This window comes from Heloderma suspectum, chromosome 3 (assembly GCF_057233095.1).
Source record: "Heloderma suspectum isolate Gila_16-S chromosome 3, 16-S_ref, whole genome shotgun sequence".
NCBI lineage: Eukaryota > Metazoa > Chordata > Lepidosauria > Squamata > Helodermatidae > Heloderma > Heloderma suspectum.
In genome coordinates this window covers 327,078,822-327,106,364 of record NC_139460.1, presented here as the reverse complement: position 1 = coordinate 327,106,364, position 27,543 = coordinate 327,078,822, and the positions used below count along the sequence as shown (strand labels likewise).

Genomic DNA, 27,543 nt, shown 5'->3' with positions numbered 1-27,543 from the left:
GACCTTTGGGGAACATGTTCACTTCTTAGTGGAGGTTCTGTGGGAGATGCCCTCACTCACTGCTCTCCTTTGTAGCTGCACCAGTAAAGAGGAGCTGCAGGAGGGAACAGGGATAGGGTGGCCATGTGTCCTCTTTTATAGAGGGCAGTCCTCTATTTGAAGGGCTGCCAGAGGACCATCCTCTATTTTGAAAGTGTTCTCTGTTTGAAGGAATGTCCAGACCAAGTCCAATATAGAGATGCAGAGCCATCAGATAGAAGAGCTAAAAGGTCTTGAAGTAGCCAACCAACAGCACCTGGACAGCAGACTGAGCAAGCAAGGCACACAGGGCACTTGGTCCGGTCACAGTCTTCCACATTGTGTTGAGATGTACTATATTTCTATTTAATTTTTAATGATTATTTCTAAAGTTGTATCTATACATAGAAATTAGCTTAGGGCACAATCCTATGCATGTTTAGACAGAAAAAGTCCTACAACTCCCAGCATTCCCCAGCCAGCCATGCTTTCTATAATTATACTTGAAATGGGAAACCTGATCTTTTTGTCTCCCCCTCCCCATACATCTAATCTGTCTCTTTTTAAAGATTAGAGTGTTCTAAAGAAAAAAATTAAAAAGCAGCAGCAATTGTTTTCAAAGTGTACCTACTAATACATTTTTTAAAATGCTGGCTGGGGAGTGCTGGAAGTTGTAGGACTTTTTTTCTATCTAAACGTGCATAGGATTGCACCTTTATGCACACTGAACGTCAATCAGTGTCCTCTTTTGTCCACTTTTGAGGTGATTCACAAGTGGCCATCCTGCTCCTACCACCCATCCCACAAAATGCACTTGATCTTGGTACTCTGCAAAGTTACATTAATCATCACAATCCATGCCAGGAGGGATGGGAGGCCTCAGCTCCCACACAGGTACAGTATGTCCAAGGTGGAAGACCCCGTGATGTTCATCTCTCCTGGAAACAACACAAATGCATGGGAGAATTTGAGCCCTCCACCCTCCAACCTGCATCACTGCTCCCCACCTCTGCTTTGTGGAGACCCCGATCTATGTCAGGATATGCATCGCCAGCTTGGAGGCATCATCAAGGCCCTGGCAGGCTTAGTGGGCACACCAAGCGGACCTGAAGGCCCCACATCAGAGCACTTCATGGGACCCTCAAATTGGGCCCCAAAAATAGATCTTCCCCAAACTGCCAGCTGGATCCATAGCTAGGTGAGACAGACACCATCTTGAGATGAGGGGGTTGTGAAGTTACTAGTAGTGACTGGATACACTGAATGTCTGAGTTGCTGGCATTTGAGAAGACATTATGGGAACTCACAAATCTGAAGGAACCAGACTCAACTGTTGGTTTAAAGTGTGTACAGAGCGGGGGGGGGGGGGGAGATTGCCTGTCTTTTAAAAAAAATGTATTAGTAGGTACACTTTGAAAACAATTGCTGCTGCTTTTTAAATTTTTCTTTAGAACACTCTAATCTTTAAAAAGAGACAGATTAGACATATGGGGGGGAAAGACAAAAAGATCAGGTTTCCCATTTCAAATATAATTACTGAAAGCCTCCTAAACACCTCTGCTGTGGGTGCCAAAACTCTGGCTTGAGTTTGTATTGTCTGTGAAAATTAAATAAATCCCCATTTCTCCCTCCCTGCAGTGATCATTAAACACACGACTCCATCCCAGGGTCCCAACTTCTGAAACAGGGAAAGCAAAGGCACTGCAGGGACAAAGAATGCTCAAGGGCTGGCTTTTCTGTTCAGAAAGCACCTGGCTCTATAGACAGATGGAAAGCAAAACAAGACAGAGAGACTTCTCCTGCTCCCTTGCTAGATCCCAAAATGGAGCACTTCAAGACTCAAGACGCTCTCCCTTCGTATATTCTGAAGTTTTCCCAAGTTGGTACTCTCTAGATATGTTGGACTACAACAGATAATGAGAACTGTATTCCGTCACATCTGGAGGGCATCAGGCTGGAGTACAACAGGGGTGCTGGAATCTCAAAAGACCCTTGGCCCATGTGCCTCAGGTTCAATACCCTTTTTAAAGCGACCTTGAATTGGGCCCAGACATGAATAGGCAGCCAGTGCAGGCTTTTTAAAACTGAAGTAATGTGTCTTATTTATGGTCTCTGTGGATGAACAAGAATCTTTCTGCATGAATCACAGTTCAGTGGTGGAACACAACCTTTGGATATAGAAGGGTGCTGTTGCACTCATGTCCTTCTTGTGGGTTTCCCACGGGTGGCTCGTTGGCCACTGTGTGAACAGAATGCTGGGCTAGATGGACCCCTGGTCTGATCCATCTGGACTTTTCTTATGTCCTTAGGATCCTGAAGTTCACCTCCTGACCTCTCCACCTAAATCCACCCAAGTTCACTTCCTCATCTCTTCAGGCAGCAGGACTGCTTCCTTCGAGACACACAGCTGGTCAGTATAGATAACACTGGGCTAGACAGACTAATGTTCTGAGTCTGACTCAGCAGAAAGGGCCTTGCATGTGATCAGTCCCTGGGCTGTGTCCTCTGAGATTCCAAATGCAACATCAGCACCTTTGCTGTTGACAAGAATGGGCACAACTACTGAGCCACGGACAAATGTACTGGAGGCAATAATGGCCCACAAAAGAGAAGTCATTAAAGTGGAAATTAAAATCGAATAGACTCATCAGAGAAATAGGGTCACCAAGAACACATTTCCTTCTCTGCAGAGGTCCTTCCTTCACCAATCACCCCCCAAGTCCTGCACATTATTCTTGCAAATGTTTATTCCCCAACCTAGAGCTCCAGGAGGCCCAAGGAAACAGTCCCATTGACGAAAGAAGGCTTCTGTCCTCTTTGTCTGCTTGAGTCTCTCCTCCTCCTCCTCTCAAACCTCAGAGAGCGAATTAAAAATGTAGCCCGAGGCGGCACGCCAAGATTTACAAGGAAACACAGACACTTGTTCTTGCTCAGGAGGCTGGGCATGTAAGTACACCAAAAGAAAAGGAGAGCAAACACGGAGGCAGAGCAGAAATTGACACAGGGCAGGCCTTTGAAAAGGCGGAGGAATGGAAAGCCCAAGAAAACACACACAAAGGCTGTCCATTCCCAGCAACACAGACCTCTGCTCTCCATATTTGTTTATGTACTGTTGACACAAAGGAAGTGGAAAGTTGGCACCTTGGTGGGCAAGTGAGTGCTGGTGAGGTTTGCTGATTTGAATGACATCAGGTGAAGCCTTTTCCATAATGACAAGGCAGTCCCCTTAGACGCTGGCACTGAATCAGGCTAAAAGAGGTGTTCTTTCTTCCTCTTTTCTGAGCATGTTTACCATTCTATCCATGGCCTCAAGCTGTTCCAACCCCCCAAAGCAGGTGCTGCCTTTATATGTTCCAGGGAGTCACCTGGCTCCCAATCAAAACCTTCCCCAAAGCTTCAGGCCTAACCAGGTTAACTATTTGTTCTTGGTTGTGCACTTGGAAAACAAAATGGTCAAACTCATAGGACCACTCAACCCTGCACCCTCTGCATTAAGACAAGAGCTGCCACAGCAGTCCAAAAAATATTAACCTGCACAATGTAACTTTGTAGAGACCACCGAGGAGCTCAGCTATGTGGCAAAGCACAGGCAAAGCTGGCAAAGGAGCTGAGCTTGAGCTATATTGCGGAGTACATAGCTGTTGCATTGTCAGAATACTGGGCAATCTGAAATATGCTTCTCTATGTACCAAATACTCCATGATTCTCCAATCAGGATTTCCAAATGTGCACAGTGTGTACGGAAAAACCGAGATACCTGAGACATATTACATTTTAATAGATATGCTAATCTCGGAATCCAGAAAGAGAAATCTGCAGAATTGGAATCAGCACTAAATGCCACAATTACAGTTTTCATGGTTTTGTCTTTAGTCTCTTTTGGTTAATAAGTGGTAATTCTTAAATTTTCTTACTTCTCTCTCCCCCCACCCCTTTTCTCATGCATAGATTCCACCTTCTGGGGCGATAAAACTCTGAGAGATGCTACGGAGGTTACACCCGCCAAGCGACGCAGCCAGAAAAAATGATAATTACAGTGCTTAGTGGCCCAGTTTACAAGGCAACATAAGTACCATCACAAAATCAAAGTGGGAAATGAAGAGAGAGCTTTACTAGCGACTTAGTGAGATGTTATTCATGCTTTTGAAGAGGGTATTTTTCCCCCTCAGAGAGAGACAAAGCTGGAATTAATGAAGCCCGAGGGACTCACAAGCCCAACATATCCTGGGCAGGCCTAATTTCCTCTCCACAATCTTTCTCCTCTCCCCATACCGGAACTGACACCACCTCCATATTGGTGCTGTGTCTATAATGAGATGATATACTTTCCATCCTCCATTTTCATACCTGCCAAGAATTAAAAACAAGCCCTTTGGCTTTACCCAACCCCAGGTACCCAAGGACTTACTTCTTGGCCTAGGTGCCATGTTTGTCTTTGTGCGGCAGCCATTTTTACAGATACATGCCTGCCATGAGGTAAGGTGAAGTGGCTGCTTTGGGGAGTGGGTTTCAGGTGATACTTGAGGCAGTTAAGCAGGAGGTAGATGGATCTAAGCTATGAGGTATAACTCACTGGAGGTCTCTCTGGCTTAGGTCTTGCGGAAATGAACAGGAGTTGCTCCAGAGAGGTAAATTGCATTAATCCTTGAGTTAAGGGTTTGTAAATAAAATGGGGGGGGGTGGGTGGGAGAGAGAGAGATTGAGAGAGAGATGGCATTAGAAGCTACTGGAGCCCCATCACCCGTTCCGGGCCCTCCAGCATGGATGGCTGCTCTGAGCCCCAAGCTTTGGGCTTACCTGGTGGGAACAGTGATGGGTGGCCATGTTAGTCTCCAACAGTGCTCCAAGGCAAAGCTGTATTGGATGCTCCTGGGCATTGTGGGAAATAAAAATGGCTGCCCACTTCTGCTACCACCAGGTAAATCCATGGCTGGTCCCCCATTGATATAGGAGAAAGGAGGCGCACCAAAGATCACCTTGCCAAGCCTCCCCTCAGACCTGGATGGATGCATGGTCAAGCCTGGTAGCCCTAGTTTCTTTTGAGAGAGAGGCAGAGAGGCACAAAGAGAGAGTGTACAATCACAAAGAACCTCCCAAGAGCAGCATTATCTCCCCGTGACACAGCCCAGTGAGCAAACCTGACTTGGCAGTTTTTATAGTGGCTAAGGAGTAGCACATGGCCTATTCTGGCCTATAGCTGTTAGGAGGCTTCCTGGCTGGTCTGCCCATATTTTCTTTGGTTGACCGGAGCTGAGTGAGGGGTGTGCAGGCAGGTGCTCATGCTAAATGTCTGTCTGATATGTCCCAGATTCTAGACCAGGGGTGGGGAACCTCTTTCCACCCGGGGGCTGAATTGAATTTTAGAGAAGCTCTCGGGGGCCACATTCCAGTGATGGGTGGGGCCAAAGACAAAAGGGAACAGGGAACAGGGAACAAAATGTTCCAAATGCCAGCATATTTTAGCTTGAAGCTCTTCCTGCCAGTCACTGAGCCTTAGGAGAGGCACGCCAACCTTTTAGATTTGGGAACACATTGTACAAAAGCCAGGAAAACCATCAGACAATTGGTAGTTGTGAAAGGTGGCATGGCCATTGAGATCAGATTCCCCTCACCCCTGGTTCCCCACCGCTGTTCTAGAGCCCTGTTAGGCTTCAGTCCAGATAATACTACTGTCAGTGGGAATCCATCCAATGGGCTAAAACAGGGTCTGAAAAGGAGTAGTTGGAAGTCGGCCTAGTGCTGCTGAAGCTGATGGTGCATGGTTCTAGGAGCTCTTGAGATTCTGATTTGGCCAATGGTGCTGATAATCATTATCTCGGCCCCCACAAGCCTCTCCTCTAGGAATTCCCATTTCTGTTTCATTAGTGCATCCTCAACATAGTTATGGGAAAATTCACAATAACCAGCTCTGGTCTGACTGGTGACTATCCAAGATAGATATCCCCTCTCCTAATAAGGAGCCAAGTGTGTCATTCCTGTAGGCTCTGTTGCTACTGCTGCTGTTGTCGACCCTAAAGGCAGCATTGCAGACAATGCCCTGCTGCTGCTTGGCTGTGATAATCCCATCAGGATTTTCGAGTCTCTCCTTTGTGTCCTCTTAATTACTCACATGATTTCAGGAGATAACTCACTTAGGGAAAGCATTTCAGGCTGGGGGTTTGCATGGTTTCTGCCCAGTGCCCAGCATCTGTATATTCCTGTGACTGCAAGATGCTTTAGGAGGGTTTCTAACAGGCAACTATAAGTAAACAAAGGGGTTTGGAAGTTAAGCAAATTAATATCAACAGCTACTAATTAACATGGCTTTGCTAGATTATTGGGAGGGAAGTTGCGAGTCCCAAGGCCAAGAGGAATCTCTCTCTGTGATTGTGTGTCTTTGCAGCCTGGCCATTGTATAAGACCAGGATTGTTCAAGACACTCATAAGCAATCGCAGAGATGGTGATTGGGTTGAGCAATTTCCCCGCATTCTGTCTTGCTGATGTGGGTTCACTGTATCCTGCATTCCTTTCTGCTTTCCTTCCAGTTGAGCTCAGAGAAATTCTTAACATTGCTGCATGACATGCACCATTTCCAGCAGCTTCCATTTCTTTCCGTACTTCATATATATGTGTCTATCTCCCCACATCCAAGGTGGTTGTTGTTGTTCAGTCGTTCAGTCATGTCTGACTCTTTGTGACCCCATGGACCACAGCACGCCAGGCCTTCCTGTCCTGCGCTCTCTCCCGGAGCGTGCTCAAGTCACATCCAAGGTAATGATGCATAAAAGCGATTGTCCTCCTGTGGTAGCAAAAATCTTGGTGCAATCACATTCTCCGTGGTGGCCCCCACTCTGTGGACCTCCCTCCCTAGGGAACTCTGCCATGCCCCCTCTTTAATGAGCTTCTGCCATGCATTAAAAACTTGGTTGTTCAGGCAGGCATTTGGGGTGGGTTAGGGTAATTTTAGAAATATGATGTTTTTAATGTAGAATTGTATTGTTTTAAACTGTTTTTATTATTGTACATCGCCCAGAGTGGCTGGGTGACCAGCTAGATGAGTGATTAATACATTTAATACATACATACATACATACATACATACGTAAAATAAATTACTGGGAGATAATATGATTAGTGAAAGGCAAACCTACCCCAGGTGAATTCATTATTTCCTTGGATAATAACAAACTCACCCAGCTCGGATGAGAGTTCTAAAATGTACTCTTGTTACACATATACAAGCTTTTGTGCATGCGCAATATCAAAGTGCATCTTGGGAGCTGAAGTTTGGAAATGCAAAGTGCATCATGACATCATGCATCACCATGTTATGTACCCTGTCCCTGATGGGCTGTTTTTGCATGGCCTTTCTTAGAAACACTGCACCTACCCCAGCAGTAAGTAAAGTGTGTGTTCACTTACAAAACAAAACAAAACAAAGTACTCTAAGGTCAACAAGAACCCAGATCTGATCCAACGAGAGTAAGGGAGAAATGTGATGTCATCACAGTTTACCATGAGCAAAAAAAGAGAGAGAAAGCGTTAATTCAACCAGCTCAGCACATGCGTGGAAATCGCGTTGTTCATATACAGACTGTGCAGGCTCAGAAGCTTGTGATCAATTCCAAACATAACTGCAAATTCATAAAATGCCAGTCCAGCTCGTTAAAAAAAAAAAAAGCTTTACGAACAAGCAAAGTGTGACCAAAGAGCTGACTAATTACAAAATTTGGTGGCATCACTAGATATGATCCAATTGGACACTTGAGGCTCAGGTGGCCTCAGAGGCATGCAGTGCCTTCCTCCAATTTCAGCTGGTGGCCCAGCTATGCCCCTATCTGGACAGGAATAACCTGGCATCAGTCATCCATGCTCTGTTAACCTCCAGGTTAGATTACTGCAATGTGCTCTACATGGGGCTGCCTTTAAAGATGGTTCAGAAGCTGCTGCTTCTGCAAAATGCAGAGACCAGATTGATAATAGGGACAAGTAAGTCTGAACATATAACACTGATTCTGGCTGCTTGCACTGGTTGCCTGTGTCCTTTTGAGCCCAGTTCAAGGTGCTGGTTTTGACCGATAAAGCCTTACACAGCTCAGGATCGCAATACCTGACAGAGAGCCTCTCCTGGCAGGAACCTACACATATACTATGCTCAGTATCTAAGACCCTCCTCCAGGTACCTCCTCCGAGGGAAGATCAGAAGGTGACAATAAGGGAGAGGGACTTCTTGGTGGTGCCCCCCCCCAATTATGGAACAATCTCCCCAGCGAGACCCGCCTGGTACCAACATTGTTATCTTTTCGGTGCCAGGTTAAGACCTTCCTCTGTTCACAGGAATTGGGCAGCATATGATAAGGTTTTTATTTCAGGTCCTGGATTTCTGATGGTTGATTGTTAAAATTGTTAGGGGTGTGTGTGTACGTGTGTGAGTGCATGCACTGCCTGTTTATAAGTTCGTATGTAAATGGTTTTCATACTATGTATAATACTGTATTTTAAGGTTTTTAATCTTTGTAAACCTCCAGGAGAACTCTGGCTATCGGCAGTATAGAAGTGTAATAAATGAATGAATGGAGTGAATTAATGACATGGGCTGTTGTAATCTGGAGAGAGTGGGGATGCAAGTCTAGAGTCTCAAAGAAACCTTCACCAAGTCAATCTACCACTGTTTGCCGCACGTCCCTGCACCACTCCCGATTTAAATGAAAGTGCGCTCAGATCAGCAGCATCTAGTCTAAGGAAGTGCCTAATATCGAGTCAGACCGTTGGCCCATGTCTGTCCTGATGGCCATTGGCTCTACAGGATCTCAGGTCTGACTAGAGATCCTGGGAATCAAACCTGGGACTGTGTACATGCCAATCCTGCGTGCTATTGCGGAACTATGTAGATGTCCTCCTCCCCTCTGCAAGATGCCTCTCAAGGCCTTGTTGCAAATCTCCTAGGACAGCAAAGGAATGGGAAGAGTGCTGTTTCTCACACTGAACGTTGGAAAGGTTGCAGGTAATGCAAGGATGGAGGTTGTCGTGTTTTGCCCATAATGGGGGAGGTTGGTTATTAATGAACAGTGGCTATTTTTTGGGCTGAAGCAGTATCAGCCAGTTTGGAATTGTGCCACCCTTACCCAACCTGCTGCCCTTTAGATGTGTTGGACTGCAACCCCCATCCTCCATTTCCAGCACAGAGGTGACAGAAGATTAGCCGGACACATCCGGAGGGCACCAGACTGGGAGAAAGCTGAATTCTGCAACAGAGCTTGCATTCCTGACCATGTATTTCCTGTGGTTTAAAATAAAACAAGACATGCGTGGATTAGCAGAGGAGGGCTTAGGGTAGGGAGCCCACTTTGCCATGCAGAAGGTCCCAGGGACAACCCTTGGCCTCTCCAGTTGAAAAGGGATCTCAGGTACCAGGGCTGAGAAAGGCCCCCCGTGTTGTAGCTGGTCCAGCTCTCCCCAAACTGGTGCCCTCCAGATGTTTTGAACTACAAATCCCAGCATCCCCAGCTAGCCTGACCCAGCAGCAGGGAGGTTCCCATGTACAAGGGGCGTGGAGCATGCTGAATGGCTGCCCAACAACAACTCTTCAACACCCGCCCGGGCACCTTCCATAAGTCCTGCATGGCTGGAGGGAGGTGCCTTCCGCAGGGGTGGGGAAGAGAGGGTGAGAGTGGGTGATTGTTAGATGTCCATCTGATTAAACACAACAGCAACAACAGCAGCTTTTCCCCACCAGACAGAGCTGGCAAAAAGCTCAGGCCATCAGCATCGATTCGAAAGGCTGTGTCCTGCACCGCGGAGGGGGGGGCATGCCTCCTGCCAGGTATAAAGGAAGAGAGCTGCAGTCAGACATCCCCAGGGGACTTATTTGGTATTTCTTCTGCCTGGGCTGGGCTGGTAGGAACACACCAATCCCCTGAAGGCACAGAATGCACACCCTAAATAATCAACATGACTCAAGTGCTGCCTGGAACAAGCAAGGAGGGTATTTAACTAGATCATCATTTGAGATCTTGGGTTGGGGTTTTTCTTTTTCTTTGTTTTTAATTTGCAATCAGGAAGAAGATGAAAAAACACAATCCATCCAGCACCAACCCACAAAATTGGCTTCCAGATGCATTTTCCCTTTCAATGTGACAGCAGCTCCTTCCCTCTGCTCGGAGATTTACATTGACTTGACAATCAAGACCAAACATGTTTAGAAGGGCACAGCCAATCCAGGACATCCCAGCTACACCATCACCCCGCCCCGTGCCACAACTGACAGAAGAGCAGATCCCTGAATCATCATGAAGTTGAATCATCATCAGATGCTGCCCTCTCCCCTTTCCCATCAACTCAGATTCCTCCACCACCCATCACTCCTGGAACAAAACACTGATCAAAATGTCCCAAGCAAAGAGACCACCTCAGGGGGGCACTGGCATTAATAGGAAGTAAGGTGGAGAGGATATTTGGCTACAGCTGATATGGAAACCTACTGCATTTGGGAGAATTCAGATCTCTCTTTTGGAATTGCCATTCGGATGCAACATATCAAACATCTCACAAACAAGGCTCATTGCTGGTTTGCTCACAGGTTACGAAGCTGCCTTATACTGTCAGACTCTTGGGCCAGCTAGCCCAGTATTGCTGACACTGACTGGCAGCAAGGGCTCTCTAGCGTTTTAGGCAGGAGGGTTTCTTTTTTCCGAACTCTACCTGAAGATGGCAGAGATCGAATCTGGAGCCTTTTGCCTGTGCACACACTGCTTCTCTTCTGAATAGGTGAATATGTTAGGGATGCATGAGATTTTCATGTTTGCTCACAAAATGCTCTGTTTGAAGCTCCAAGTGCAAGCACGAGCACATGTCCATAACGAAAATATTCCTAAACTGTCAAACATGTGCTCACGTTTGTCTCGTTTCTGATCCCTAGTTCAATTTGTGCAAATGTCCTAACTTGTGCAAATTTCCTCCATAGACTGAATCAGCTTCACTTTAGTCTATGGAGGAAAGTTGTGCAAGTTATGAAATTTGCACAGTTTTGGAGGAACTTGTGCAAATCTCCCATTCAATCGCTGCACACTTTGCACAGGTTTCCCATGTGCCCAGAGCAAGCAGCGATCACAGACGCAAACAGGAATCAAGTACAAAACAAGTGGCGAGACGATATTCAGTGAATCCTGGCTGTCTCAAATGTTGCTTGTTGGCCCATCCCTGGAACATGTGTCATCTAGAATCAGACCATTGGCCTGACAATCTTCACAAAGACTACTTGGACTGGCAGCAGGTGACAAAGAGAGGGGTGGGCATTGTGTGGTTCTCCAGATGTTGTTGGACTGCAGCTCCAATCCTCCTTCACCATTGCTGACTAGGGTTGATGGAAGTTGCCGTCCAGCAACTTCTGGAGGCTACCTCTGCTCTAAAGTCTCAGGCAGAGTGTGGACTTCCCCATCCTTGCTCCCTGGGCTGCTTTTAACAGGAGTATCTGGAGACTGGCACTGGGGGTGGGTGGGGGACTAAAGCATGTGCTCTACCATCCAGCTGTGGGCCCTTCCCAATACTTGGGGGACACTTGAAGTTCTAAGCTGGGCCATGAAATAGGGTTCACTCTGACGGTTGCCACCCTCCTCGAATCTCTGATGATGCCATACTGCAGGCTTCCCAACCCAGTGCCCTCCAGATGTGTTGGACCGCAACTCCCATAATCCCCAGCCAGCCATTGGTCATGCTGGCTGGAAATGCAGGGAGTTGCGGTCCTACACATCTGGAGTATGCCAGGTTTGGGAAGGCTGTCACACAGGACTGGGGTGGGCAGGTGAGGACTCTTGGACTGTTGATTCAGGATTCCTTGGGGTGGCAGCTTAAGGCAACCTTACAGTATTGGGTTGTGTAAGGATAAGAATCCTGCATCCCTTCCAACATGCAGAAGGATCTCAGCCAGCAAATGATCCCCAGGTTTAGAATATTCTCCCTCTCCCTCTCTGGGGTGAATATTTAGAGCCGTGCAATCCTCAAGGACAAATCAAGGGGAAACTGGTTGTTGTACATGCTGCCTGGAAGTAACCCCTGACAGCACGATCATTCTCTACCATGGGAATTTCCCTTTGGGATGTCCAATCCATCCCAACTCTCTTCAGAGGAAAGAGTGCCACCTGCTGAAAGATGGAGTGAAACTCAGTGGTGGCGATGGAAAGCTGCCTTGCCAAATGGCCTGTCCGAAAATCAGTGGAGACTCACCCACCCTCCCTTAAGCACATGAGCTCATGGCCCGGCAGTGTTATGGCTCTTCTGGAACACCATGGCCACATCTGTGGAATAATGGGTGGTACCAAGCTCCCACCGCTTTCTGACTTTCAAACCTCTCCAATTATTCTTCATAGATAATTCTCAGTTTTAATAGGCGATTCCCATTCGTGATCTGCCTGCAGCAACCACTCCTTTGCCAACGTGGCAAGCACTCTCCTCTCAACGGCATAGAAAACAGCCAATTCCCTAGCACCAGACCAGTACCTATGTGGAGACCTCTCCTCCTTCAGAGGGTGTTCCGAAACTCTGCCATGGCATGCACAACATTGCAACTGAGGGCAGAGCCTGGGGAAGAGATAAAACCTCTTTTTTCCTGATTCAAGGCCCTGGTGACAGAATTAAACCTGTTGATGAATTCTAACTCAGCCATCTCTCATTCTTATCTCTGGCCATCTTTGAATTCTACATAGGGCAAACAGATCAGTCTCTATGGGAAAGAATAAATTGACACAAATCTGACATTGGAGATGGCAATATTCAAAAACCAGTGGGAGATCACTTCAGCCTTCCAGGACACTCTGTCACTTACCTTAAAGCAGCCACTGTAGTGTAGAGTAAAGAAATTTCAAAGAGAGATTACATAAAGTACTAGTTCCCCTCTACTCGGCACTGGTTAGGCCTCATCTGGAGTATTGTGTCCAGTTCTGGGCACTGCACTTTAAGAAGGATGCAGACAAGCTGGAGAGGGTTCAGAGGAGGGCAACAGAGATGATCAGGGGCCTGGAAACAAAGCCCTGTGAGAAGTAGGGATGGCAGACAAAATCTGCCACATACTCCAATGAGGCTGGATTCTTTGGAATCCGGCACCCCGGAGTCCATGGCGGAACAGACTACGCCCCCGCAACCCCCCCGAAATCCCCCCGGGACGGAACCTACCTGGCAGCAGCTGGTCCAGGTCACCGTGTTTGTTCCACAGCCATCCGCTGCTGGGCTGCGGAACAAAATGGTGTCTGGCATAGCGGATGCCATTTACGTCCCTGCCATTGGCCGTGATTGGCTATGTAAATATTTATGTAGCCTATCATGGCAAAGAGCAGGGACACAAATGGCGTAGTGGACGCCATTTGTGTCCCTGCTGTTGGCCGTGATAGGCTACATAAATATTTACATAGCCAATCATGGCCAATGGCAGGGACGCAAATGGTGTCCGCTACACCAGACGCCATTTGCATCCACAGACCGGCCGCGGCCGGAAGTCTGGCAGTGGACGGAGCTGGCCGGCGGCTCCGCGGACTCCCCACGGAGCACAGCCGGCTGGGGAGGATTCCGGGGGGGGGGAAGAGGATCACCTCCCCCGGCCTGCGGACCCTCCCATGGACCCCAGGTAAGGGGATCCATACATCCCTAGTGAGGAGAGACTGAAAGGCCTGGGCATGTTTAGCCTTGAGAAAAGAAGACTGAGGGGAGATAGATAGCGCTCTTCAAATACTTGAAAGGCTGTCGCAGAGAGGAAGGCCAGGATCTCTTCTCGATCATGCCAGAGTGCAGGACACAGAATAATGGACTCAAGTTACAGGGAGCCAGGTTCTGGCTGAACATCAGGAAAAACCTCCTGACTGTTACAGCAATGCGACAATGGAACCCATTCCCTAGGGAGGCGGTGGGCTCTCCCACACTGGAGGCATTCAAGACGAGGCTGGGCAGCCATCTGCCAGGGATGCTCTGACCTCTATTCCTGCACTGAGCAGGGGGCTGGACTCGATGGTCTCATAGGCCCCTTCCAACCCTACTATTCTATGATTCTATGAGAGGGCAGAGTTAGAATTCATAAGCAGTTTCATTCTGTCACCAGAGGCTTGAATCGGGATAAAGGTGTTGTTGTTTTTATCATACTGCATTTAATGTCCTTCTCTGACCTCACTGTTTACAATTCCTCCACACCAGCACCACACGTATTGCACGTAGGCATGGTCAAACTCAGCAGGCTCCAGGTCACATGCTGCTCACTGGACCTCAGCCAGCCACCCACCCATGTTCGCTGTGCCATGGACTCAGCTGGGCGGTCCGCAAGTGCCTGGTGAGTGGCACGTGGCCGCCCACTTCCTCGCTGAGCTGCCATTTTGTGAAGAAATGGTGGCTCGCCCTTGTTTGTCAATGTCCATCTGCACAAATGGCAGCTATAAAGGGACCATTTATGAAAGATTATAGGTGTAAATGGCCCGTTTCATAGCATCATAGAATAGTAAGGTTGGAAGGGGCCTACAAGACCATCGAGTCCAACCCCCTGCTCAGTGCAGGAATCCATTTACTCCTGTAATCTTGCATAAATGGGCTGTTTATGGCTGCCATTTGCTCAGATGGACATTTGCAAACAAGGATGAGCTGCCAATTCTCACAAAATGGAGGCTCCCTGAGGAAGTGGGCAGCCACATGCCTGTCCAGCTTGGTGCACACCAAGCCAGGCAACCACGGGGATTCATGGACTGGTGTCTGGGGGGCCAAGGCAACAATTTCTCGCCAGGCTTTGAGCCCTAGCCAGACTCCCGTGACATCCCTAACTGTATATAAACCTGAAACTCTCCATAATACTCTATGTATCTGATGAAGTGGTCTATAGTCTGTGAAAGCTTATGCCAGAATACATTTGTTAGTCTTTGAGATGGCACAAGACACTTCGTTAAATTATACTAGCTGGTTATGATAGCTTTGCCTGACCAGGAGGGATGGACATAGGGACTGGTTCTTTGTTTGGCACTGTATGATGATGCAGTTAGTTTTGTTTGTTTTCCAGTTAGGCTCTTTATTATTTTGAGGGAAGGTGAGACCCTGCTGAGGTGAGAGGGAAGTGATTTTATACCCCGGGGTGAGACCCTGCTAGTATTGAATTGTGCTCCCCGCCCCCCAGGTGAGAGATGGGTGGGGAGTATTAGGTGTACATTCCAGGTGAGAGATGGGATGTTTGGCTTGACTGTTTTGTTCTGCTGAATGTTGCTGCATTTGATGTCTTCTCTGAGCCAACATCAGCATTACGTGTGTAGGGTAGGCAAGAACAGTGTGGGGGGGGGCATGGGGAGATATGGTGCTGGCAGAACAAAAATTCATAGGAGAAGGGAGGGCAGGTACATTGCACCTATCTGGCCTTCTGGTTGCCCTGTCAGCCTAGGTACCTTGGGGAGCGGGCCAAGCCACCCACAGAATCTTTGCCTGCTCCTTTGCAATGCCAGGTCAGTCCAGAATAAGATCGCAACCATCCATGATTTAATCTTGGCTGAAAAGGCTGACCTGGCATGCATTATGGAGACTTGGCTGGGGGAGATAAGCGGGCCTGTATGGGCACACTGGATCACATCGAGTGTGTATACCTTAGCCTCGGGACTAGGAACAGATTGCGGATTCTGTTAGTGTACTGGCCACCTCGCTACCTAACAGGGTCCCTAACTGAGCTCACAGAACTTTTCTCGGAGCTGGTGTTGGAGTCACCCAGGCTTTTAGTCCTGGGCAACTTCAACATCCCCCTCAGGTCCAGCTTGCCAGGTGCAGCCCAGCAGTTCATGGCAACCATGACAACCATGAGCCTGTCCTAGGTGGTCAAGGGGCCAACACATGAAGCTGGTCACATGCTCGATTTGATCATCTGCTCCAATCAGGAGAATGATCCATGGGTGGACGTTCTATCTGTCTCCACATTGTCATGGACGGATCACTCTCTGGTCATGGCTAGTATCGTGGCTACTACCCACCTCCACAGGTGGCGGACAATTAAGATGGTCCACCCCCGAAGACTGATGCAATTCCAAATTGCAATTCCAAAATGCCTTGGGGGGGGTTTCTTGGCTGGTGCTGCCGCCGACCCTGTCGAGTCCCTGGTCTCTGTGTGGAATGAAGATCTGACCAGGGTTATTGTAGGGGTGTATGGATTCCCCACCGTCTGTTCCGGTGGGGAATCCATGGTGGGGGGAGGCGATCCGTTCCTCCCGCCCTGGAATCCTCCAGAGTGGTTCTGCTCCGCTCGGATTCCGGGGGTGGGGGGAAACTGGCTTGGGGGCCACTTACCTTCCCTCCTGCCAGCCAGAGCCATTCGCCTCCTCCCTGTCCCTGCTGATTGCCATGTCTTAAAAAAAAAAAAAAAGACGATCGGGAGGATGTGCCCATAGACTTATATGCAAAATAGAGTCATGAATCTTGTGCCTAAGTCTATGTGTCCATAGGCTATGTTATTATATTGTTGTTGTTCAGTCGTTCAGTCGTGTCCGACTCTTCGTGACCCCATGGACCACAGCACGCCAGGCCTTCCTGTCCTGCGCTCTCTCCCGGAGCGTGCTCAAGTCCATGTTCATTGCATCGGTGATGCTATCTAGCCATCTCATCCTCTGCCGTCCCGTTCTCCTTTTGCCTTCAGTCTTTCCCAGCATCAGGGGCTTTTCCAGAGAGTTTTCTCTTCGCATTAGGTGGCCAAAATATTGGAGCTTCAGCTTCAGTATCTGTCCTTCCAATGAGCACTCAGGGTTGATTTCCTTTAGGATGGACTGATTTGACCTCCTTGCAGTCCGGGGGACTCGTAAGAGTCTATATTATTATAGAAATAATAATGAAGATGATGATGATGATAATAATAATAATGAGAATAGATCCTACTTTAGCTCTTCAGCTTGCTCCAGTGATCTTGTGTGGTAACTCCTAGGTGGCAGTTACCGAGAGACACATGTGTGGCATGGAGGCTGCCCTGCACTCGCTGGGGATGATGGGAGTTGCAGTCCAACACATCTATGAGGCACCAGGTTGGGGAAAGCTGCCATACCATATAAAGATACCCACGGTTGGGGCCGAGAGAGGCAAACAGATCCAGCAAGGACAGTTCAGTTCATCCGTGGCCTGGCTCACATTTGAACCCAGGTCTTCTACAGCAAGGAGGTCCAGCCCTCAGAGTCACCAGTTGTGCCCAGCTAGGAAGGTTTGCCAAATGTATCTCCATTTTGAACCCATTTCCCGGCAGAACAGGTCAGGCCAAGGCCACCTCCAAAATGAGGTGAAGTGTTTAAATAAGCTAATCTCCCCACTGTACTCCGTTCTCAGCAGGCAGGTGTGCGAAACACAATGCTTCCTCTGCATGATGTGGACAGGTGCCCATCGTTCTCGCTCGCCTTAGCACAACACGGCCACAACCATTCCACCAGCTTGGCCTCAGTCCTCGAGAGCCAAGCTTGGGCATGCCCCAAGGAGAGTCAACAATGAGATTCTGACTGGCAGGAGATGGGCAGAGCGATTTGGGAAATGTGACCTCCAGCGAATTGCCTTTGGATCTATCAGTAACCCCCCGGCTCTCCTTTCCACCCACCAAAGGGAACAAGAGTTGTATGGCACCACTAGTGTGACTGTTTTGTAGTGTGGGAGGGAAGGGAGATGAGGCTTCATAAAGCCCCCATGCTCAGAGGCAGTATACCACTGAATACAGGGAGTTGCAGCAGGGGAGGGAAACTGCCTTCCTGTTCTGCTTGGAGGCTTCTAAGAGCTATTTGGCTGGCCATTGTGGGAAGCACAGTGCTGGACAAGACTCAAAAACTTTGAGAGCCCAGCTAGGGATGGGAAAACCAGGGATGCTCCCCCAGAGTCTCCAAACTTCCCTTCTAAGCTCAGTGCAGCTCGTGTTCCTTCTCATTCGTGACCTGCTTTTTGTTGGTGTTGATGTCCGAATGGGGAAAGTGTGCATTGCAAACACGGAAAGTGTGCATTTCACAAAAGCGAGCCCTTTTCCCCATTGACTAAAGTGTGAAATGCACATGCTTAAAAGGGTGCATTTTTAAAAGGGCGCCTTTTAACATGCACATTCTGTGAATGCAAACACAAGTTCAGGAATTTGTGAACATTTTCAGAGAACACGTGCTTCCGTTTGTGCTTGGGATTGTGAAGAAGAATGGGGCATTTTCGAGTGATTTGCGAATGAAATGAGATTCTTGTACATGCCTAAGTCTAGCACGGCTCTTCTTAGGTTCTAATGAGGTCCACGTGCATGTAACTGTGCTTGCTCACACTCTTCCCATATATCCCTGCCTATGTCCTGGGATCATCACCTGAGGCCCTGCTCCAAGGGACCCCACATACTGAGGTCCGACAGGTGGCTACTCATGAGTGGGCCCTTTCTCTGGTGGCCCCTAAATTGTGGCATGCCCTCCCTAGAGAGGTCCTCCCAGCACCGACTTTTTGGTGCCAGGAAAAGACCTTTTTTTTCTCCCTGGCTTTAAAAACAAATGTTTTTAAATGTTGACTTTAATATAATCTTTTCCCATGTTTTAGCTGCTATTTTGATATTTACCTCTCTTTTAAAAAACTACTTTTAAATTACTGTTGCTGCTCTTATGTTCTTTTAGGGCACAATCCAATGGAGACAGTAATCAGCCTCCAAACTTGGAGGCTGGCGACTAGCCAATGCAGGGTGGGCAGAGTGTGGAGGGGATCCTTGCCTCCATGGTCTGGCCATCTGGTCACCCTGCATTTATGGCTAGACAGGTGATTTCACCTGTCTAGCTGGGGAGCTTCGGAGCATGGGGGGGGGGGAGAGGCTGCGTGGCACATAGGAAGCTGCGTGCTATGGCTTCCGCAGTCACTTCCCCTCCCTGCTAGGAGGACCACCCACTTTTTGCCATCTCCTGCTCCATTTCTGAATGTGGAGATGTAGCTGGTGCAGAGAGAACCACGCGGGCGATGAGGGTTGGGGCAGGGGAGCCCAGAAGCTGAAAAATCCCATGTCCCCCAGACTTTGTCTAGGGGGCATAGGATTACACCCTTAAATACTTTTAGGGTGCAATCCTATGCATGTTTACAACTCCCAGCATTTGTAGCCAGCATGGCCAGGGAGTGGTAGGACATTTTTCTGTCTAAACATGCATAGGATTGTGCAATTAATGTGTTTTATCATCGTTTTTATTGTGTTTGTGTTTATTATCTATGTCACTCTGAGAGCTTGGGCTATTTCTTTCCTACCTTTGGCTCTTCATTGGCTCCCACCATAGTCAAATGTTAGACTGAAAGCTCCATGGGGCAGGGATGGGCCTTTTGAGCTTATATTTTTCTATAAAGAGACACTGACACAAGAAGTTTGAGGACCCCTGTTTTTCCCTGTAGTCAAAACAGAATACATGGCCAGGATGGCAGTCTCCCACCCAAGCACAGACTAGACTCCATCCAGCTTAGCTTCAGCCAAGTAGTTGCACTGTGTGCCCTCAGACCAAGCCCTGAGAGCTGGCACCTTTGTGAGCACTGGGGAATCTTGCTCCCCTGCTTTTGGAAGAGCTTGGAGCTTGGAGAGGTTGCCATGTTTCAACCTCTCCAAGATGCGTGTTGCTAGGGCTGGATCCAGGTTTTTGTGAGCCCTTGGGCAAGACACCCTCAATGGGCCCTCTCCCCCAGTGAGTCTGCAGTGCTTTCTCACCACCATTGTCTGGGCCAGAGCGAGAGGCAGGTGAACAGGCAGGTTGCAATGTGAAGAGGAGGAGCAACTCCAGGGGGCTCTTTGCAGTAGGCCCTGCTGGGGTGTGGGCCCTTGGCACATGCCCAACCACGCCCACCCTTGGCGCCAGCTCTGGGCATTGAATTCCAAAAGCTGGGGAGAAAGATTCCTCAGCTTTTGAGAAGACATCAAAAAGCATCTTGTACCCTAAACCTCCTGAGGTCTTCTGCACTTTCTCATCCAAAGGAAACTGGACTCTGTGGCATTGCCCCTGGAATGCCCCACTGCTCGGGAGTAGGATGGGTGTTCCATTATCAACTTCTCTCCCACTACAACAGTTGGCCCAGCTCCCCAGGTTTCAGGCAGGAATTCCCCCCCCTACCTGGAGATGCTGCTGGGGATCAAACCCAGGACCTTCTGCATGCACAGCAGGGGCTCTGCCATGGAGCCACGGCCCCTCCCACATCTTGGGAAAGAGAGCCGTTTCTTGAGGATAACCCCTTGGAGAACGCTTCACACCTTGCCTCTGATGGGCCCTCCGATGGCCTTGTAGGCCCCTTCCAACCCTACGATTCTACGACACACAAAAGTGGGTGCCCCCACCAGTCTTGCTTGCCTTCCCATTGCCACACAAGACTCGTGGCAGCTTGGGTCATGCTGGATTCACACAGGTGCTCCTCTGGAAAGGAGGATCTCTCCTGACTCAGTCCAGCTGCCAAGCAGCACGTCCAGCACCACCACCACTGAACTGGGGACTGCCTGCATAAGGGTCTGGTGAGTGAACCCCTGTTTGCAATCTGGGCACCTCTCACCGGAAAGGACTGTAGTGAGATGCCTAAAAATATACAGCAGTCAGGCCTTTGAAAGGAAAACGGACAGCAACAACAACACGAGGCACGAGGTCTTGGATGCTGGAAACAAATACAAGGAAGGCTCTTCAACAACTGGAATGCGAGATGTGTCCAGACTTGCCAGCACCATTCACGTGCAGCCATTCAGAAGATGCTTAGTAATTATTTTCTTAAAGAACCTGTATTATGAACACACACACAGTCTTGTGATACCTCTAATAGGATATAATTACTGCAGATAAACCCAGAAAACGTTGGGAGTGGAATCTGGGAGAGGCTGCCCCACTGTATGGAGAGCCTCACTCCTCCTGACGAGCTGCACTCACTGTGGCTTGGCCGAGGGCCACTTCAATGAGGGGCAGGTGGGCCAAAGCGCCACGCCCCCCGCCACTAAAGCCCATTGCCACAGAGGTTGCTTATCCACACTCCCATTTTCCCTCTAAGACTGGGAATTAAGAGGCCGCATGGCATCGCTCAGGGGCGGGTGTCAGATTTTGATTGGGGACACCAGTTACTGACCCCTGTGCAGCGACTGTTCCTGCCAGGGCACTCGCCTTGTTCTCATGGTTAAGCCCAGGGGCTAGGAGCCAGAACTGAGGGTCTCTTGCAGAGCCACAAGCAGCCTTAGCAACAGTGCACGCGCACACACACACACACACACACATGCACACACACACATGCAGGAATAGAACAGGGAATTGGAATGTCCTAGAATCCTACAATCATCAAATAGTAGGGTTGGAAGTGGCCTATAAGGCCATCGAGTCCAACCCCCTGCTCAATGCAGGAATCCAAGTCAGAGCATCCCTGACAGATGGCTGTCCAGCCTCGTCTTGAACACCTCCAGTGTGGGAGAGCCCACCGCCTCCCTAGGTAACGGGTTCCATTGTCATATTGCTTGAACAGTCAGGAGGTTTCTCCTGATGTTCAGCCGGAATCTGGCTTCCTGTAACTTGAGCCCATTATTCCGTCTCCTGCATTCTGGGATGATCGAGAAGAGATGCTGGCTTCCTCTCTGTGACAACCTTTCAAGTTCTGGAAGAACGCTATCCTATCAGCCCTCAGTTAGGGATCTCAGAGAATTCCGCCATGGATCTTGGTGAGGTTGAATGCCAGTGCATTCGGCCCCCCGAAATCCGTGGCGGAACGAAGCCCCCCACCCCCCACCCCGTGAAAGGCGCGCAAAACGGAGCAGTTACCTGCTGCTGTTCGCGCTGCTTTGCGAATGGTGGCCACGTCTGCGGCCGCCATGCGCTTCTTCATTATAGCCGTGACAGGCTACATAAATACTTACGTAGCCTATCACAGCTAATGCAGGGACGCCATTTGCGTCCCTGCGGAGGCTGTGATAGGCTGCTAAGTATTTACGTAGCCTATCACGGCAAAAAAAAAGGGAATGCAAATGGCGGCTGCCGTAGCATTTGCGCTTGCTGTTTTTTTTTTTTTTTGCTGTGATAGGCTATGTAAATATTTACGTAGCCTATCATGGTAAAATACAGGGACGCAAACGGCGGCGGCTACGGCAGCCGCCATTTGCGTCCCTGCAGGCTGCCCAGTGGCCGGATGTCCTGCTGCGGGTGGCCCTGGCTGGTGGCTCTGCAGAATCTCCGCGGAGTGGAGCCGGCTGGAGAGAATTTCAGGGGGACGGACGGAGCGCCTCCTCCCCACCGTGAATGTCACCCTTGACTTTCGTACATCCCTACCCTCAGTCTTCTCTTCTAAAGGCTAAACATGCCCAGTTCTTTCAGTCTCTCCTCATAGGGCTTTGTTTCCAGTCCCCTGATCATCTTTGTTGCCCTCCTCTGAACCCTCTCCAGCTTGTCTGCATCCTTCTTAAAGTGTGGTGCCCAGAACTGGACACGGTACTCCAGATGAGACCTAACCAGTGCTGAGTAGAGGGGAACTAGTACTTCCCAGGATTTGGAAACTATACTTCTGTTAATGCAGCCCAAAATAGCATTTGCCTTTTTTGCAACCAGATCACATTGTTGGCTCACATTCAGCTTGTGTGATCGACAACAATTCCAAGATACTTCTTGCTTGTAGTGTTGTTGAGCCATGTATCCCCCATCTTGTAACTATGCATTTGGTTTCTTTTTCCTAGGTACAGAACTTGGCATTGATCCCTATTAAATGTCATTCTGTTGTTTTCTGCCCAGTGCTCCAGCCTCTCAAGATCACTTCGTATTCTGTTTCTGTCTTCCAGGGTATTAGCTATCCCGCCCAACTTTGTGTCATTTGTAAATTTGATCAGCATTCCCTGCACCTCCTCCTCCAAGGCATTAATACAAATGTTGAAGAGCACTGGGCCCAGGACTGAGCCTCTCCCCAGTTTGAGAAGGTCCCATTGATAAGCACTTTTTGAGTCCGATTCTGTAGCCAACTGTGGATCCACCTGATACTTGTTTCATCTAGCCCTCTTTGAGCTAGTTTGCTCATCAGGATATCATGGGACACTGTGTCAAAAGCTTTGCTTAAGTCAAGGTACATTATGTCTACAGCATTGCCACAGTCCACAAGGGAAGTGACCTGATCCAAAATGAGATCAGATTAATCTGGCAGGATTTGTTCTTGATAAATCCATGTTGGCTTCGAGTAATCACTGCATTGTTTTCAAGGTGCTTCCAGATGGATTGCTTTATCATCTGCTCCAGAATTGTCCCAGGGATTGATGTCAGACTGACTGGTCTGTAGTTGCTAGGTCCTCCTTTTGCCCTTTTTGAAGATAGGGACAACATTAGCCCTCCTCCAGTCATCTGGCACGTCACCCGTCCTCCATGATTTCTCAAAGATAAAGAGTCCTATTTTGCTTAATCAATGGTCTGCCATTTTGGCATCTGTACCGGACATTTCAATGGATCTTCGGTTACGCCTTATTCAGCAAAAGCTCTTGTTTCGGGTCTATTGGATGCCACAACATCTTTTTAGCAAAGGCTTGTCAAATTCAGCTAATTGTTGGAGGTGTAATGCAGTCAATGCTTCTTTTATTCGTATGTTTTGGAAATGCCCAATGGCCAACACTTTTTGGGAGGAAGTTATTGTATGCACGGATACATTTTGAATTGGAAAGCTCTTTAATATTTAGTGATGTAAATGTTCTCTTAAATTACTTAACCACGTCTTGGAATGTAACACATGGTCAGCATAAATGGATTTTTCACGCCCTTTTGGTTGCTAAAAGACTGATACTATGATATTGGAAAGATAAAAGCTCACCACCTATGACACAATGGACTGAAGATTTAACAACACTAGCAACATTTGAAAGAGTGGTATATAGGTGTAACTTGCAAATGGACTTATATGTGGATATTTGGTCTGCTTTTACTGAAGTTTATGTCTAACCTTTTTCTTCCCTTCCCTTTTTTTCCCCTCGAATATTGTAATGTTAGAAACTGAGGGTTTTGAATATGTTGTTATATTTTTATTTCATTCTTTTTTTTAAGTTTTGTAATGTTTTCAGTTTGTTTTGTTTTATAAAAATTCACAATAAAAGATTAATTTAAAAAATATTTTAGATATGTTGTCCTTGTGTGCATGCTGTCTGTTTATATGTATAATGTAACTTTAATGGTTATTAATTTTTGTAAGCCCCTTCATGGATCACTGCCTTGTTGTGGCAAAGGGGCTTGTGTAAGTCAGTGAAGCCATAAGCTATGCCGTGCAGGGCCACCCAAGACGGATAGGTCACGGTGGAGAGTTCTGACAAAATGTGGTCCACTGGAGAAGGAAATGGCAACCCACTCCAGTATTCTTGCCAAGAAAACCCCATGGAACATATCACAAGGCTAAAAGATATGATGCCGGAAGATGAACCCCTCAGGTTGGAAGGTGTCCAATATACTACTGGGGAAGAGCAGAGGGTATTTCCAAGTAGCGCCAGAAAGAGTGAAGCGGCTGGGCCAAAGCCGAAAGGACACTCAGCTGTGGATGTGTCTGGTGGTGAAAAGAAAATCCGATGCTGTAAAGAACAATATTGTTTAGGACCCTGGAATGTCAGATCAATGAATCAAGGTAAGCTGGAGCTGGTCAAACATGAGATGGCAAGATTGAACATCAACATCTTGGGAATCAGCGAACTAAAATGGACAGGCATGGGCGAATTTAATTCAGGTGACCATCATATCTACTACTGTGGACAAGAATCCCTTAGAAGAAATGGAGTGATACTCATAGTCAACAAAAGGGTGGGAAAAGCAGTACTGGGGTACAATCTCAAAAATGATAGAATGATCTCAGTACGAATCCAAGGCAAACCATTCAGCATCACAGTAATTCAAGTCTACGCCCCAACCACTGAGGCCGAAGAAGCTGAGGTTGATCGGTTCTATGAAGACCTACAACACCTTCTAGAACTAACACCAAAAAAGATGTCCTCTTCATCATAGGGGATTGTAATGCTAAAGTAGGAAGCCAAAAAATAACCAGGATAACAGGCAAGCATGGCCTTGGTGTACAAAATGAAGCAGGACAAAGGCTGATAGAATTTTGCCAAGAGAACATGCTGATCATAGCAAACACTCGTTTCCAACAGCACAAGAGGCGACTCTACACATGGACATTACCAGATGGTCAATATCGAAATCAGATTGATTATGTCCTTTGCAGCCAAAAATGGAGAAGCTCTATACAGTCAGTAAAAACAAAACCTGGAGCTGACTGTGGCTCAGATCATGAGCTTCTTATTGCAAAATTTCGGCTTAAATTGAAGAACGTAGGGAAAACCACTAAACCATTCAGATATGACCTAAATCATATCCCTTATGAATATACAGTGGAAGTGAGGAATAGATTTAAGGGATTAGACCTGATAGACAGAGTGCCTGAGGAACTATGGATGGAGGTCCGTAACACTGTTCAGGAGGCAGCAACTCAATCCATCCCAAAGAAAAAGAAATGCAAGAAAGCAAAGTCTGATGAGGCTTTCCGAGTAGCTGAGGAAAGAAGGGAAGCGAAAAGCAAGGGGGAAAGAGGAAGATATACCCAACTGAATGCAGAGTTCCAGAGAATAGCAAGGAGAGACAAGAAGGCCTTCTTAAATGAACAATGCAAAGAAATCGAGGAAAACAATAGAATGGGAAAGACTAGAGATCTCTTCAAGAAAATTGGAGATCTCAAGGGAACGTTTTGTGCAAAGACGGGCGTGATAAAGGACAAAGAAGGCAGGGACCTAACAGAAGCAGATGAGATTAAGAAGAGGTGGCAAGAATACACAGAAGAACTATACAGGAAAGATCTGAATGTCCCTGATAGCCATGATAGTGCCGTCACGGAACTTGAGCTGGACATCCTCGAGAGTGAAGTCAAGTGGGCCTTAGGAAGCATGACTAACAACAAAGCTAGCGGAGATGACAGTATTCCAGCTGAGCTATTTAAAATCCTAAAAGATGATGCTGTTGAAGTGCTGTACTCAATATGCCAACAAATTTGGAACACTCCACAGTGGCCACAAGACTGGAAAAGGTCAGTTTACATTCCAATGCCAAAGAAGGGCAACGCCAAAGAGTGTTCAAACTACCATACAATTGTGCTCATTTCACATGCCAGCAAGGTGATGCTCAAAATCCTACAAGCTAGGCTTCAGCAGTATGTGAACCGAGAACTACCGGAAGTACAAGCTGGGTTTCGAAGAGGCAGAAGAACTAGAGATCAAATCGCCAACATTCGCTGGATCATGGAGAAAGCAAGAGAATTCCAGAAAAAGTCTATTTCTGCTTCACTGACTACACTAAAGCCTTTGATTGTGTGGATCACAACAAACTGTGGCAAATTCTTAAAGAGATGGGAGTACCAGACCACCTTACCTGTCTCCTGAGAAACCTGTATGAGGGTCAACAAGAAGCAACAGTAAGAACTGGACATGGAACAACCGATTGGTTCAAAATTGGGAAAGGAGTACGACAAGGCTGCATATTGTCACCCTGCTTATTTAACTTATATGCAGAGTACATCATGAGAAACGCCGGGTTGGATGAATCACAGGTTCATGAATTCATGAACACATGAATTCTCCCGGCAATTAAGATTGCCGGGAGAATTATCAACAACCTCAGATACGCAGATGATACCACCCTAATGGCAGAAAGTGAAGAAGATCTAAAGAGCCTCTTGTTGAGGGTGAGAGTGCAAAAGCTGGTTTGAAACTCAACATTAAAAAGACTAAGATCATGGCATCTGGCCCCATCACTTCCTGGCATATAGACGGGGAAGAAATGGAAGCAGTGACAGATTTTACTTTCTTGGGCTCCAAGATCCCTGCAGACGGTGACTGTAGCCATGAAATTAAAAGACGCTTGCTCCTTGGGAGGAAAGCTATGGCAAACCTAGACAGCATAGTAAGAAGCAGAGACATCACCTTGCCGACAAAGATTCGTCTAATCAAAGCTATGGTTTTCCCAGTAGCAACGTACGGCTGTGAGAACTGGACTATAAGGAAGGCTGAGCGCTGAAGAATTGATGCTTTCAAACTGTGGTGATGGAGAAGACTCTTACGAGTCGCCTGGACTGCAAGGAGGTCAAATCAGTCCATCCTAAAGGAAATCAACCCTGAGTGCTCATTGGAAGGACAGATACTGAAGCTGAAGCTCAAATATTTTGGCCACCTAATGCAAAGAGAAAACTCCCTGGAAAAGACCCTGATGCTGGGAAAGATTGAAGGCAAAAGGAGAAGGGGACAGTAGAGGATGATGGCTAGATAGCATCACCGATGCAATGAATATGAATTTGAGCACACTCTGGGAGAGAGCGGAGGACAGGAAGGCCTGCGTGCTATGGTCCATGGGGTCATGAAGAGTCGGATATGACTTAACGACTGCACAACAACAACAACAACAATTTTTGTAAACCACCCAGAGAGCTTCAGCTATGGGGCAGTATAGAAATGTAATTGATTAATACATTAATAATAGTAGTAGTAATAATAGTAATAGGAGTAGTAGTAGTAACAACAACAACAACAACAACAACAGAGAAGCTCTTGGGCGCCCCATTCCAGTGGTGGATGGGGCTGATGACAAAAT

The 27,543-nt window shown here is 47.7% G+C and overlaps 1 protein-coding gene across 1 annotated transcript in view; it reads right to left on the bottom strand.

Moving 5' to 3' along the window:
• Positions 1–27,543, bottom strand: part of TPRG1 (tumor protein p63 regulated 1) — a 66,015-nt gene that overhangs the window by 11,293 nt on the left and 27,179 nt on the right. The gene's annotated exons all lie outside the window — the stretch shown is intronic.